The sequence below is a fragment of the Ictalurus punctatus genome, unplaced genomic scaffold, assembly GCF_001660625.3.
Source record: "Ictalurus punctatus breed USDA103 unplaced genomic scaffold, Coco_2.0 Super-Scaffold_100058, whole genome shotgun sequence".
NCBI classification, from domain to species: domain Eukaryota; kingdom Metazoa; phylum Chordata; class Actinopteri; order Siluriformes; family Ictaluridae; genus Ictalurus; species Ictalurus punctatus.
The window spans coordinates 348,777-362,081 of NW_026521089.1; the positions used below are offsets into that span (position 1 = coordinate 348,777).

The 13,305-nt window shown below is 46.5% G+C and overlaps 2 non-coding genes across 2 annotated transcripts; both read left to right on the forward strand.

Annotated features, from left to right (window-relative positions):
- The first annotated feature begins 295 nt into the window (after window positions 1-295).
- Window positions 296-368, forward strand: trnak-uuu (transfer RNA lysine (anticodon UUU)). The gene has a single exon. It is a non-coding gene; the product is annotated as a tRNA-Lys (tRNA).
- A 2,980-nt stretch (window positions 369-3,348) lies between these two features.
- trnak-uuu (transfer RNA lysine (anticodon UUU)) lies at window positions 3,349-3,421 on the forward strand. The gene has a single exon. It is a non-coding gene; the product is annotated as a tRNA-Lys (tRNA).
- The last annotated feature ends 9,884 nt before the right edge of the window (window positions 3,422-13,305 follow it).

Here is a 13,305-nt window from a genome sequence, read left to right on the forward strand (position 1 = left end):
TCACCATTTTACAGGTTTCACAAGAACCTTGTCTCTTTGTATGTCTCAGACTGCAGGCAGTCAGTGGGTAAAGAAGTATGAAGGACAGAGCTGTGGTTGAACCCTGTTGGTGTGTATCCTTGAATAGTGGTGCTGAGCTGTGTTAATAGTTTGTAGAAAGCCATGAGAACCAGATGGGATGGGCCCTTTCCAAGCCAAGGGCTGAGCACCATTTATGTCTGTGAGAACCGTTGAACTAGAGCGTCCACAGGCCTGACCTACAAGCTCGAGGGTAAAGTGCGCTCTCGCTCCTCGAGCCCAGATAGCTCAGTCGGTAGAGCATCAGACTTTTAATCTGAGGGTCCAGGGTTCAAGTCCCTGTTTGGGTGTTGTAGTACCCTCCATATCTTCTGAGAGGACCAGTGAAACCATCTAAGGTGCCTCTTTCCAGCATGTTTTGTTCAGCAAGTAAAATGGGCAAACTAAGGGTAAACATTCAGCAGGTTGTCAAGTGACTAATGGTTACCAGGCGAGAGTGTTGCTACCTAAGCTTTGTTACCTTTTAGCATGAAGTTGACAAAGACATGGGTGGTCATCATAGAGATTGGAGTCCATATAACAGCATCCTTATTAGACCTGCGCAGAAAATCATGGGTCTGTGTGAAAAAGAGCACATTGAATGACCCCGACATGATTTGAACCTTCTGATCTGCAGTCAGACGCACTACCGTTGCGCCACAAGGTCCCAGCTCGAAGCCTATAGCGCATCATGGTGCAAGGCATACTTGTTCATCGGCGTGGCGATCAAGACGCATTGGAACTCGGAGACAGGTGGTGGGCTGTGACTGTTGCGACTAGTGTCTGACATCTGGGCAAGAGCTCTTTCAGAGGACAAGGCACGAGCCCTTTAAAGGCATAACCTGGCTGGTTTCCCTTCCCTGGACATTAAGGGAGATTTTCAAGATCAAATGGTAGATCTCACCCCAGTGCGTGAGAGTGAAGCGTGGACAACTTATACCTGAAGCGCAACTCAGGGACTCAACTGCCTATGCGATAGAACCATGGTTCAGCCTTCTTCTGGGTAACTTCACACATTTACCATTTGTACGAGGCCTTTGTGTCATTATACGTGTCAGACGATGGGCAATCAGTGGCAAAGGTGGCGTAAACCTGCTGTTTGCGAGGCATACAGAGCCAAGATTACACGTCAGTTTGTGGTGTGGAATTAACGTGTTTGTTACCCAGTTACCCTGGGTAACTGGGTAACTGGCTGTGACTGTTGCGACTAGTGTCTGACATCTGGGCAAGAGCTCTTTCAGAGGACAAGGCACGAGCCCTTTAAAGGCATAACCTGGCTCAGCCATAACCATGGTTCAGCCTTCTTCTGGGTAACTTCACACATTTACCATTTGTACGAGGCCTTTGTGTCATTATACGTGTCAGACGATGGGCAATCAGTGGCAAAGGTGGTGTAAACCTGCTTTTTGCGAGGCATACAGAGCCAAGATTACACGTCAGTTTGTGGTGTGGAATTAACGTGTTTGTTAGAAATTTTGGTCTCCTTGTGCAGAAAAGCCAAGTTTAATTAAAAATGCTGATGCTATTCTACTTGTTCTCATACCATGACACGAAGGCATTCCTTGAACCAAGACAAGCCTCCAGAGTGAGCCTTACGAATAAGAGTTATGCTGGTAACGATTTCTAACCCTAACCCTAACCCTAAACATTCAGCAGGTAGTCAAGTTACTAATGGTTACTAGGTGAGAGTGTTGCTACCTAAGCTTTGTTACCTTTTAGCATGAAGTTGACAAAGACATGGGTGGTCATCATAGAGATTGGAGTCCATATAACAGCATCCTTATTAGACTGCGCAGAAAATCATGGGTCTGTGTGAAAAAGAGCACATTGAATGACCCCGACATGATTTGAACCTTCTGATCTGCAGTCAGACGCACTACCGTTGCGCCACAAGGTCCCAGCTCGAAGCCTATAGCGCATCATGGTGCAAGGCATACTTGTTCATCGGCGTGGCGATCAAGACGCATTGGAACTCGGAGACAGGTGGTGGGCTGTGACTGTTGTGACTAGTGTCTGACATCTGGGCAAGAGCTCTTTCAGAGGACAAGGCACGAGCCCTTTAAAGGCATAACCTGGCTGGTTTCCCTTCCCTGGACATTAAGGGAGATTTTCAAGATCAAATGGTAGATCTCACCCCAGTGCGTGAGAGTGAAGCGTGGACAACTTATACCTGAAGCGCAACTCAGGGACTCAACTGCCTATGCGATAGAACCATGGTTCAGCCTTCTTCTGGGTAACTTCACACATTTACCATTTGTACGAGGCCTTTGTGTCATTATACGTGTCAGACGATGGGTAATCAGTGGCAAAGGTGGCGTAAACCTGCTTTTTGCGAGGCATACAGAGCCAAGATTACACGTCAGTTTGTGGTGTGGAATTAACGTGTTTGTTACCCAGTTACCCTGGGTAACTGGCTGTGACTGTTGCGACTAGTGTCTGACATCTGGGCAAGAGCTCTTTCAGAGGACAAGGCACGAGCCCTTTAAAGGCATAACCTGGCTCAGCCATAACCATGGTTCAGCCTTCTTCTGGGTAACTTCACACATTTACCATTTGTACGAGGCCTTTGTGTCATTATACGTGTCAGACGATGGGCAATCAGTGGCAAAGGTGGCGTAAACCTGCTTTTTGCGAGGCATACAGAGCCAAGATTACACGTCAGTTTGTGGTGTGGAATTAACGTGTTTGTTAGAAATTTTGGTCTCCTTGTGCAGAAAAGCCAAGTTTAATTAAAAATGCTGATGCTATTCTACTTGTTCTCATACCATGACACGAAGGCATTCCTTGAACCAGGACAAGCCTTCAGAGTGAGCCTTACGAATAAGAGTTATGCTGGTAACGATTTCCAAGCGACATGCTGGTCAAAAGTGTGCTAGTTGTAAACAAAAATACGAACAAGGTCGTTAAACAGAAAGCACTGGGGTTAAGTTGATCTCAACTTAGAAACTGGCCAACATAATGGAGGGGAGCAAAGTTCAACATTCTCTTGGTTAACGTCACCATTTTACAGGTTTCACAAGAACCTTGTCTCTTTGTATGTCTCAGACTGCAGGCAGTCAGTGGGTAAAGAAGTATGAAGGACAGAGCCGTGGTTGAACCCTGTTGGTGTGTATCCTTGAATAGTGGTGCTGAGCTGTGTTAATAGTTTGTAGAAAGCCATGAGAACCAGATGGGATGGGCCCTTTCCAAGCCAAGGGCTGAGCACCATTTATGTCTGTGAGAACCGTTGAACTAGAGCGTCCACAGGCCTGACCTACAAGCTCGAGGGTAAAGTGCGCTCTCCCTCCTCGAGCCCAGATAGCTCAGTCGGTAGAGCATCAGACTTTTAATCTGAGGGTCCAGGGTTCAAGTCCCTGTTTGGGTGTTGTAGTACCCTCCATATCTTCTGAGAGGACCAGTGAAACCATCTAAGGTGCCTCTTTCCAGCATGTTTTGTTCAGCAAGTAAAATGGGCAAACTAAGGGTAAACATTCAGCAGGTTGTCAAGTGACTAATGGTTACCAGGCGAGAGTGTTGCTACCTAAGCTTTGTTACCTTTTAGCATGAAGTTGACAAAGACATGGGTGGTCATCATAGAGATTGGAGTCCATATAACAGCATCCTTATTAGACTGCGCAGAAAATCATGGGTCTGTGTGAAAAAGAGCACATTGAATGACCCCGACATGATTTGAACCTTCTGAGCTGGAGTCAGACGCACTTCCGTTGCGCCACGAGGTCCCAGCTCGAAGCCTATAGCGCATCATGGTGCAAGGCATACTTGTTCATCGGCGTGGCGATCAAGACGCATTGGAACTCGGAGACAGGTGGTGGGCTGTGACTGTTGCGACTAGTGTCTGACATCTGGGCAAGAGCTCTTTCAGAGGACAAGGCACGAGCCCTTTAAAGGGATAACCTGCCAGGTTTCCCTTCCCTGAACATTAAGGGATATTTTCAAGATCAAATGGTAGATCTCACACCAGTGCGTGAGAGTGAAACGTGGACAACTTATACCTGAAGCGCAACTCAGGGACTCAACTGCCTATGCGATAGAACCATGGTTCAGCCTTCTTCTGGGTAACTTCACACATTTACCATTTGTACGAGGCCTTTGTGTCATTATACGTGTCAGACGATGGGCAATCAGTGGCAAAGGTGGCGTAAACCTGCTTTTTGCGAGGCATACAGAGCCAAGATTACACGTCAGTTTGTGGTGTGGAATTAACGTGTTTGTTAGAAATTTTGGTCTCCTTGTGCAGAAAAGCCAAGTTTAATTAAAAATGCTGATGCTATTCTACTTGTTCTCATACCATGACACGAAGGCATTCCTTGAACCAAGACAAGCCTCCAGAGTGAGCCTTACGAATAAGAGTTATGCTGGTAACGATTTCTAACCCTAACCCTAACCCTAAACATTCAGCAGGTAGTCAAGTTACTAATGGTTACTAGGTGAGAGTGTTGCTACCTAAGCTTTGTTACCTTTTAGCATGAAGTTGACAAAGACATGGGTGGTCATCATAGAGATTGGAGTCCATATAACAGCATCCTTATTAGACTGCGCAGAAAATCATGGGTCTGTGTGAAAAAGAGCACATTGAATGACCCCGACATGATTTGAATCTTCTAATCTGCAGTCAGACGCACTACCGTTGCGCCACGAGGTCCCAGCTCGAAGCCTATAGCGCATCATGGTGCAAGGCATACTTGTTCATCGGCGTGGCGATCAAGACGCATTGGAACTCGGAGACAGGTGGTGGGCTGTGACTGTTGCGACTAGTGTCTGACATCTGGGCAAGAGCTCTTTCAGAGGACAAGGCACGAGCCCTTTAAAGGCATAACCTGGCTGGTTTCCCTTCCCTGGACATTAAGGGAGATTTTCAAGATCAAATGGTAGATCTCACCCCAGTGCGTGAGAGTGAAGCGTGGACAACTTATACCTGAAGCGCAACTCAGGGACTCAACTGCCTATGCGATAGAACCATGGTTCAGCCTTCTTCTGGGTAACTTCACACATTTACCATTTGTACGAGGCCTTTGTGTCATTATACGTGTCAGACGATGGGCAATCAGTGGCAAAGGTGGCGTAAACCTGCTTTTGGCGAGGCATACAGAGCCAAGATTACACGTCAGTTTGTGGTGTGGAATTAACGTGTTTGTTACCCAGTTACCCTGGGTAACTGGGTAACTGGCTGTGACTGTTGCGACTAGTGTCTGACATCTGGGCAAGAGCTCTTTCAGAGGACAAGGCACGAGCCCTTTAAAGGCATAACCTGGCTCAGCCATAACCATGGTTCAGCCTTCTTCTGGGTAACTTCACACATTTACCATTTGTACGAGGCCTTTGTGTCATTATACGTGTCAGACGATGGGCAATCAGTGGCAAAGGTGGCGTAAACCTGCTTTTTGCGAGGCATACAGAGCCAAGATTACACGTCAGTTTGTGGTGTGGAATTAACGTGTTTGTTAGAAATTTTGGTCTCCTTGTGCAGAAAAGCCAAGTTTAATTAAAAATGCTGATGCTATTCTACTTGTTCTCATACCATGACACGAAGGCATTCCTTGAACCAAGACAAGCCTCCAGAGTGAGCCTTACGAATAAGAGTTATGCTGGTAACGATTTCCAAGCGACATGCTGGTCAAAAGTGTGCTAGTTGTAAACAAAAATACGAACAAGGTCGTTAAACAGAAAGCACTGGGGTTAAGTTGATCTCAACTTAGAAACTGGCCAACATAATAGATGGGACCAAAGTTCAACATTCTCTTGGTTAACGTCACCATTTTACAGGTTTCACAAGAACCTTGTCTCTTTGTATGTCTCAGACTGCAGGCAGTCAGTGGGTAAAGAAGTATGAAGGACAGAGCCGTGGTTGAACCCTGTTGGTTTGTATCCTTGAATAGTGGTGCTGAGCTGTGTTAATAGTTTGTAGAAAGCCATGAGAACCAGATGGGATGGGCCCTTTCCAAGCCAAGGGCTGAGCACCATTTATGTCTGTGAGAACCGTTGAACTAGAGCGTCCACAGGCCTGACCTACAAGCTCGAGGGTAAAGTGCGCTCTCCCTCCTCGAGCCCAGATAGCTCAGTCGGTATAGCATCAGACTTTTAAACTGAGGGTCCAGGGTTCAAGTCCCTGTTTGGGTGTTGTAGTACCCTCCAAATCTTCTGAGAGGACCAGTGAAACCATCGAAGGTGCCTCTTTCCAGCATGTTTTGTTCAGCAAGTAAAATGGGCAAACTAAGGGTAAACATTCAGCAGGTTGTCAAGTGACTAATGGTTACCAGGCGAGAGTGTTGCTACCTAAGCTTTGTTACCTTTTAGCATGAAGTTGACAAAGACATGGGTGGTCATCATAGAGATTGGAGTCCATATAACAGCATCCTTATTAGACTGCGCAGAAAATCATGGGTCTGTGTGAAAAAGAGCACATTGAATGACCCCGACATGATTTGAACCTTCTGAGCTGGAGTCAGACGCACTTCCGTTGCGCCACGAGGTCCCAGCTCGAAGCCTATAGCGCATCATGGTGCAAGGCATACTTGTTCATCGGCGTGGCGATCAAGACGCATTGGAACTCGGAGACAGGTGGTGGGCTGTGACTGTTGCGACTAGTGTCTGACATCTGGGCAAGAGCTCTTTCAGAGGACAAGGCACGAGCCCTTTAAAGGGATAACCTGCCAGGTTTCCCTTCCCTGGACATTAAGGGATATTTTCAAGATCAAATGGTAGATCTCACACCAGTGCGTGAGAGTGAAACGTGGACAACTTATACCTGAAGCGCAACTCAGGGACTCAACTGCCTATGCGATAGAACCATGGTTCAGCCTTCTTCTGGGTAACTTCACACATTTACCATTTGTACGAGGCCTTTGTGTCATTATACGTGTCAGACGATGGGCAATCAGTGGCAAAGGTGGCGTAAACCTGCTTTTGGCGAGGCATACAGAGCCAAGATTACACGTCAGTTTGTGGTGTGGAATTAACGTGTTTGTTAGAAATTTTGGTCTCCTTGTGCAGAAAAGCCAAGTTTAATTAAAAATGCTGATGCTATTCTACTTGTTCTCATACCATGACACGAAGGCATTCCTTGAACCAAGACAAGCCTCCAGAGTGAGCCTTACGAATAAGAGTTATGCTGGTAACGATTTCTAACCCTAACCCTAACCCTAAACATTCAGCAGGTAGTCAAGTTACTAATGGTTACTAGGTGAGAGTGTTGCTACCTAAGCTTTGTTACCTTTTAGCATGAAGTTGACAAAGACATGGGTGGTCATCATAGAGATTGGAGTCCATATAACAGCATCCTTATTAGACTGCGCAGAAAATCATGGGTCTGTGTGAAAAAGAGCACATTGAATGACCCCGACATGATTTGAATCTTCTAATCTGCAGTCAGACGCACTACCGTTGCGCCACGAGGTCCCAGCTCGAAGCCTATAGCGCATCATGGTGCAAGGCATACTTGTTCATCGGCGTGGCGATCAAGACGCATTGGAACTCGGAGACAGGTGGTGGGCTGTGACTGTTGCGACTAGTGTCTGACATCTGGGCAAGAGCTCTTTCAGAGGACAAGGCACGAGCCCTTTAAAGGCATAACCTGGCTGGTTTCCCTTCCCTGGACATTAAGGGAGATTTTCAAGATCAAATGGTAGATCTCACCCCAGTGCGTGAGAGTGAAGCGTGGACAACTTATACCTGAAGCGCAACTCAGGGACTCAACTGCCTATGCGATAGAACCATGGTTCAGCCTTCTTCTGGGTAACTTCACACATTTACCATTTGTACGAGGCCTTTGTGTCATTATACGTGTCAGACGATGGGCAATCAGTGGCAAAGGTGGCGTAAACCTGCTTTTGGCGAGGCATACAGAGCCAAGATTACACGTCAGTTTGTGGTGTGGAATTAACGTGTTTGTTACCCAGTTACCCTGGGTAACTGGGTAACTGGCTGTGACTGTTGCGACTAGTGTCTGACATCTGGGCAAGAGCTCTTTCAGAGGACAAGGCACGAGCCCTTTAAAGGCATAACCTGGCTCAGCCATAACCATGGTTCAGCCTTCTTCTGGGTAACTTCACACATTTACCATTTGTACGAGGCCTTTGTGTCATTATACGTGTCAGACGATGGGCAATCAGTGGCAAAGGTGGCGTAAACCTGCTTTTTGCGAGGCATACAGAGCCAAGATTACACGTCAGTTTGTGGTGTGGAATTAACGTGTTTGTTAGAAATTTTGGTCTCCTTGTGCAGAAAAGCCAAGTTTAATTAAAAATGCTGATGCTATTCTACTTGTTCTCATACCATGACACGAAGGCATTCCTTGAACCAAGACAAGCCTCCAGAGTGAGCCTTACGAATAAGAGTTATGCTGGTAACGATTTCCAAGCGACATGCTGGTCAAAAGTGTGCTAGTTGTAAACAAAAATACGAACAAGGTCGTTAAACAGAAAGCACTGGGGTTAAGTTGATCTCAACTTAGAAACTGGCCAACATAATAGATGGGACCAAAGTTCAACATTCTCTTGGTTAACGTCACCATTTTACAGGTTTCACAAGAACCTTGTCTCTTTGTATGTCTCAGACTGCAGGCAGTCAGTGGGTAAAGAAGTATGAAGGACAGAGCCGTGGTTGAACCCTGTTGGTTTGTATCCTTGAATAGTGGTGCTGAGCTGTGTTAATAGTTTGTAGAAAGCCATGAGAACCAGATGGGATGGGCCCTTTCCAAGCCAAGGGCTGAGCACCATTTATGTCTGTGAGAACCGTTGAACTAGAGCGTCCACAGGCCTGACCTACAAGCTCGAGGGTAAAGTGCGCTCTCCCTCCTCGAGCCCAGATAGCTCAGTCGGTATAGCATCAGACTTTTAAACTGAGGGTCCAGGGTTCAAGTCCCTGTTTGGGTGTTGTAGTACCCTCCAAATCTTCTGAGAGGACCAGTGAAACCATCGAAGGTGCCTCTTTCCAGCATGTTTTGTTCAGCAAGTAAAATGGGCAAACTAAGGGTAAACATTCAGCAGGTTGTCAAGTGACTAATGGTTACCAGGCGAGAGTGTTGCTACCTAAGCTTTGTTACCTTTTAGCATGAAGTTGACAAAGACATGGGTGGTCATCATAGAGATTGGAGTCCATATAACAGCATCCTTATTAGACTGCGCAGAAAATCATGGGTCTGTGTGAAAAAGAGCACATTGAATGACCCCGACATGATTTGAACCTTCTGAGCTGGAGTCAGACGCACTTCCGTTGCGCCACGAGGTCCCAGCTCGAAGCCTATAGCGCATCATGGTGCAAGGCATACTTGTTCATCGGCGTGGCGATCAAGACGCATTGGAACTCGGAGACAGGTGGTGGGCTGTGACTGTTGCGACTAGTGTCTGACATCTGGGCAAGAGCTCTTTCAGAGGACAAGGCACGAGCCCTTTAAAGGGATAACCTGCCAGGTTTCCCTTCCCTGAACATTAAGGGATATTTTCAAGATCAAATGGTAGATCTCACCCCAGTGCGTGAGAGTGAAACGTGGACAACTTATACCTGAAGCGCAACTCAGGGACTCAACTGCCTATGCGATAGAACCATGGTTCAGCCTTCTTCTGGGTAACTTCACACATTTACCATTTGTACGAGGCCTTTGTGTCATTATACGTGTCAGACGATGGGCAATCAGTGGCAAAGGTGGCGTAAACCTGCTTTTTGCGAGGCATACAGAGCCAAGATTACACGTCAGTTTGTGGTGTGGAATTAACGTGTTTGTTAGAAATTTTGGTCTCCTTGTGCAGAAAAGCCAAGTTTAATTAAAAATGCTGATGCTATTCTACTTGTTCTCATACCATGACACGAAGGCATTCCTTGAACCAAGACAAGCCTCCAGAGTGAGCCTTACGAATAAGAGTTATGCTGGTAACGATTTCTAACCCTAACCCTAACCCTAAACATTCAGCAGGTAGTCAAGTTACTAATGGTTACTAGGTGAGAGTGTTGCTACCTAAGCTTTGTTACCTTTTAGCATGAAGTTGACAAAGACATGGGTGGTCATCATAGAGATTGGAGTCCATATAACAGCATCCTTATTAGACTGCGCAGAAAATCATGGGTCTGTGTGAAAAAGAGCACATTGAATGACCCCGACATGATTTGAATCTTCTAATCTGCAGTCAGACGCACTACCGTTGCGCCACGAGGTCCCAGCTCGAAGCCTATAGCGCATCATGGTGCAAGGCATACTTGTTCATCGGCGTGGCGATCAAGACGCATTGGAACTCGGAGACAGGTGGTGGGCTGTGACTGTTGCGACTAGTGTCTGACATCTGGGCAAGAGCTCTTTCAGAGGACAAGGCACGAGCCCTTTAAAGGCATAACCTGGCTGGTTTCCCTTCCCTAGACATTAAGGGAGATTTTCAAGATCAAATGGTAGATCTCACCCCAGTGCGTGAGAGTGAAGCGTGGACAACTTATACCTGAAGCGCAACTCAGGGACTCAACTGCCTATGCGATAGAACCATGGTTCAGCCTTCTTCTGGGTAACTTCACACATTTACCATTTGTACGAGGCCTTTGTGTCATTATACGTGTCAGACGATGGGCAATCAGTGGCAAAGGTGGCGTAAACCTGCTTTTGGCGAGGCATACAGAGCCAAGATTACACGTCAGTTTGTGGTGTGGAATTAACGTGTTTGTTACCCAGTTACCCTGGGTAACTGGGTAACTGGCTGTGACTGTTGCGACTAGTGTCTGACATCTGGGCAAGAGCTCTTTCAGAGGACAAGGCACGAGCCCTTTAAAGGCATAACCTGGCTCAGCCATAACCATGGTTCAGCCTTCTTCTGGGTAACTTCACACATTTACCATTTGTACGAGGCCTTTGTGTCATTATACGTGTCAGACGATGGGCAATCAGTGGCAAAGGTGGCGTAAACCTGCTTTTTGCGAGGCATACAGAGCCAAGATTACACGTCAGTTTGTGGTGTGGAATTAACGTGTTTGGTAGAAATTTTGGTCTCCTTGTGCAGAAAAGCCAAGTTTAATTAAAAATGCTGATGCTATTCTACTTGTTCTCATACCATGACACGAAGGCATTCCTTGAACCAGGACAAGCCTTCAGAGTGAGCCTTACGAATAAGAGTTATGCTGGTAACGATTTCCAAGCGACATGCTGGTCAAAAGTGTGCTAGTTGTAAACAAAAATACGAACAAGGTCGTTAAACAGAAAGCACTGGGGTTAAGTTGATCTCAACTTAGAAACTGGCCAACATAATAGATGGGACCAAAGTTCAACATTCTCTTGGTTAACGTCACCATTTTACAGGTTTCACAAGAACCTTGTCTCTTTGTATGTCTCAGACTGCAGGCAGTCAGTGGGTAAAGAAGTATGAAGGACAGAGCCGTGGTTGAACCCTGTTGGTTTGTATCCTTGAATAGTGGTGCTGAGCTGTGTTAATAGTTTGTAGAAAGCCATGAGAACCAGATGGGATGGGCCCTTTCCAAGCCAAGGGCTGAGCACCATTTATGTCTGTGAGAACCGTTGAACTAGAGCGTCCACAGGCCTGACCTACAAGCTCGAGGGTAAAGTGCGCTCTCGTTCCTCGAACCTAGATAGCTCAGTCGGTATAGCATCAGACTTTTAAACTGAGGGTCCAGGGTTCAAGTCCCTGTTTGGGTGTTGTAGTACCCTCCAAATCTTCTGAGAGGACCAGTGAAACCATCGAAGGTGCCTCTTTCCAGCATGTTTTGTTCAGCAAGTAAAATGGGCAAACTAAGGGTAAACATTCAGCAGGTTGTCAAGTGACTAATGGTTACCAGGCGAGAGTGTTGCTACCTAAGCTTTGTTACCTTTTAGCATGAAGTTGACAAAGACATGGGTGGTCATCATAGAGATTGGAGTCCATATAACAGCATCCTTATTAGACTGCGCAGAAAATCATGGGTCTGTGTGAAAAAGAGCACATTGAATGACCCCGACATGATTTGAACCTTCTGAGCTGGAGTCAGACGCACTTCCGTTGCGCCACGAGGTCCCAGCTCGAAGCCTATAGCGCATCATGGTGCAAGGCATACTTGTTCATCGGCGTGGCGATCAAGACGCATTGGAACTCGGAGACAGGTGGTGGGCTGTGACTGTTGCGACTAGTGTCTGACATCTGGGCAAGAGCTCTTTCAGAGGACAAGGCACGAGCCCTTTAAAGGGATAACCTGCCAGGTTTCCCTTCCCTGAACATTAAGGGATATTTTCAAGATCAAATGGTAGATCTCACCCCAGTGCGTGAGAGTGAAACGTGGACAACTTATACCTGAAGCGCAACTCAGGGACTCAACTGCCTATGCGATAGAACCATGGTTCAGCCTTCTTCTGGGTAACTTCACACATTTACCATTTGTACGAGGCCTTTGTGTCATTATACGTGTCAGACGATGGGCAATCAGTGGCAAAGGTGGCGTAAGCCTGCTTTTTGCGAGGCATACAGAGCCAAGATTACACGTCAGTTTGTGGTGTGGAATTAACGTGTTTGTTAGAAATTTTGGTCTCCTTGTGCAGAAAAGCCAAGTTTAATTAAAAATGCTGATGCTATTCTACTTGTTCTCATACCATGACACGAAGGCATTCCTTGAACCAGGACAAGCCTTCAGAGTGAGCCTTACGAATAAGAGTTATGCTGGTAACGATTTCTAACCCTAACCCTAACCCTAAACATTCAGCAGGTAGTCAAGTTACTAATGGTTACTAGGTGAGAGTGTTGCTACCTAAGCTTTGTTACCTTTTAGCATGAAGTTGACAAAGACATGGGTGGTCATCATAGAGATTGGAGTCCATATAACAGCATCCTTATTAGACTGCGCAGAAAATCATGGGTCTGTGTGAAAAAGAGCACATTGAATGACCCCGACATGATTTGAATCTTCTAATCTGCAGTCAGACGCACTACCGTTGCGCCACGAGGTCCCAGCTCGAAGCCTATAGCGCATCATGGTGCAAGGCATACTTGTTCATCGGCGTGGCGATCAAGACGCATTGGAACTCGGAGACAGGTGGTGGGCTGTGACTGTTGCGACTAGTGTCTGACATCTGGGCAAGAGCTCTTTCAGAGGACAAGGCACGAGCCCTTTAAAGGGATAACCTGCCAGGTTTCCCTTCCCTGAACATTAAGGGATATTTTCAAGATCAAATGGTAGATCTCACCCCAGTGCGTGAGAGTGAAACGTGGACAACTTATACCTGAAGCGCAACTCAGGGACTCAACTGCCTATGCGATAGAACCATGGTTCAGCCTTCTTCTGGGTAACTTCACA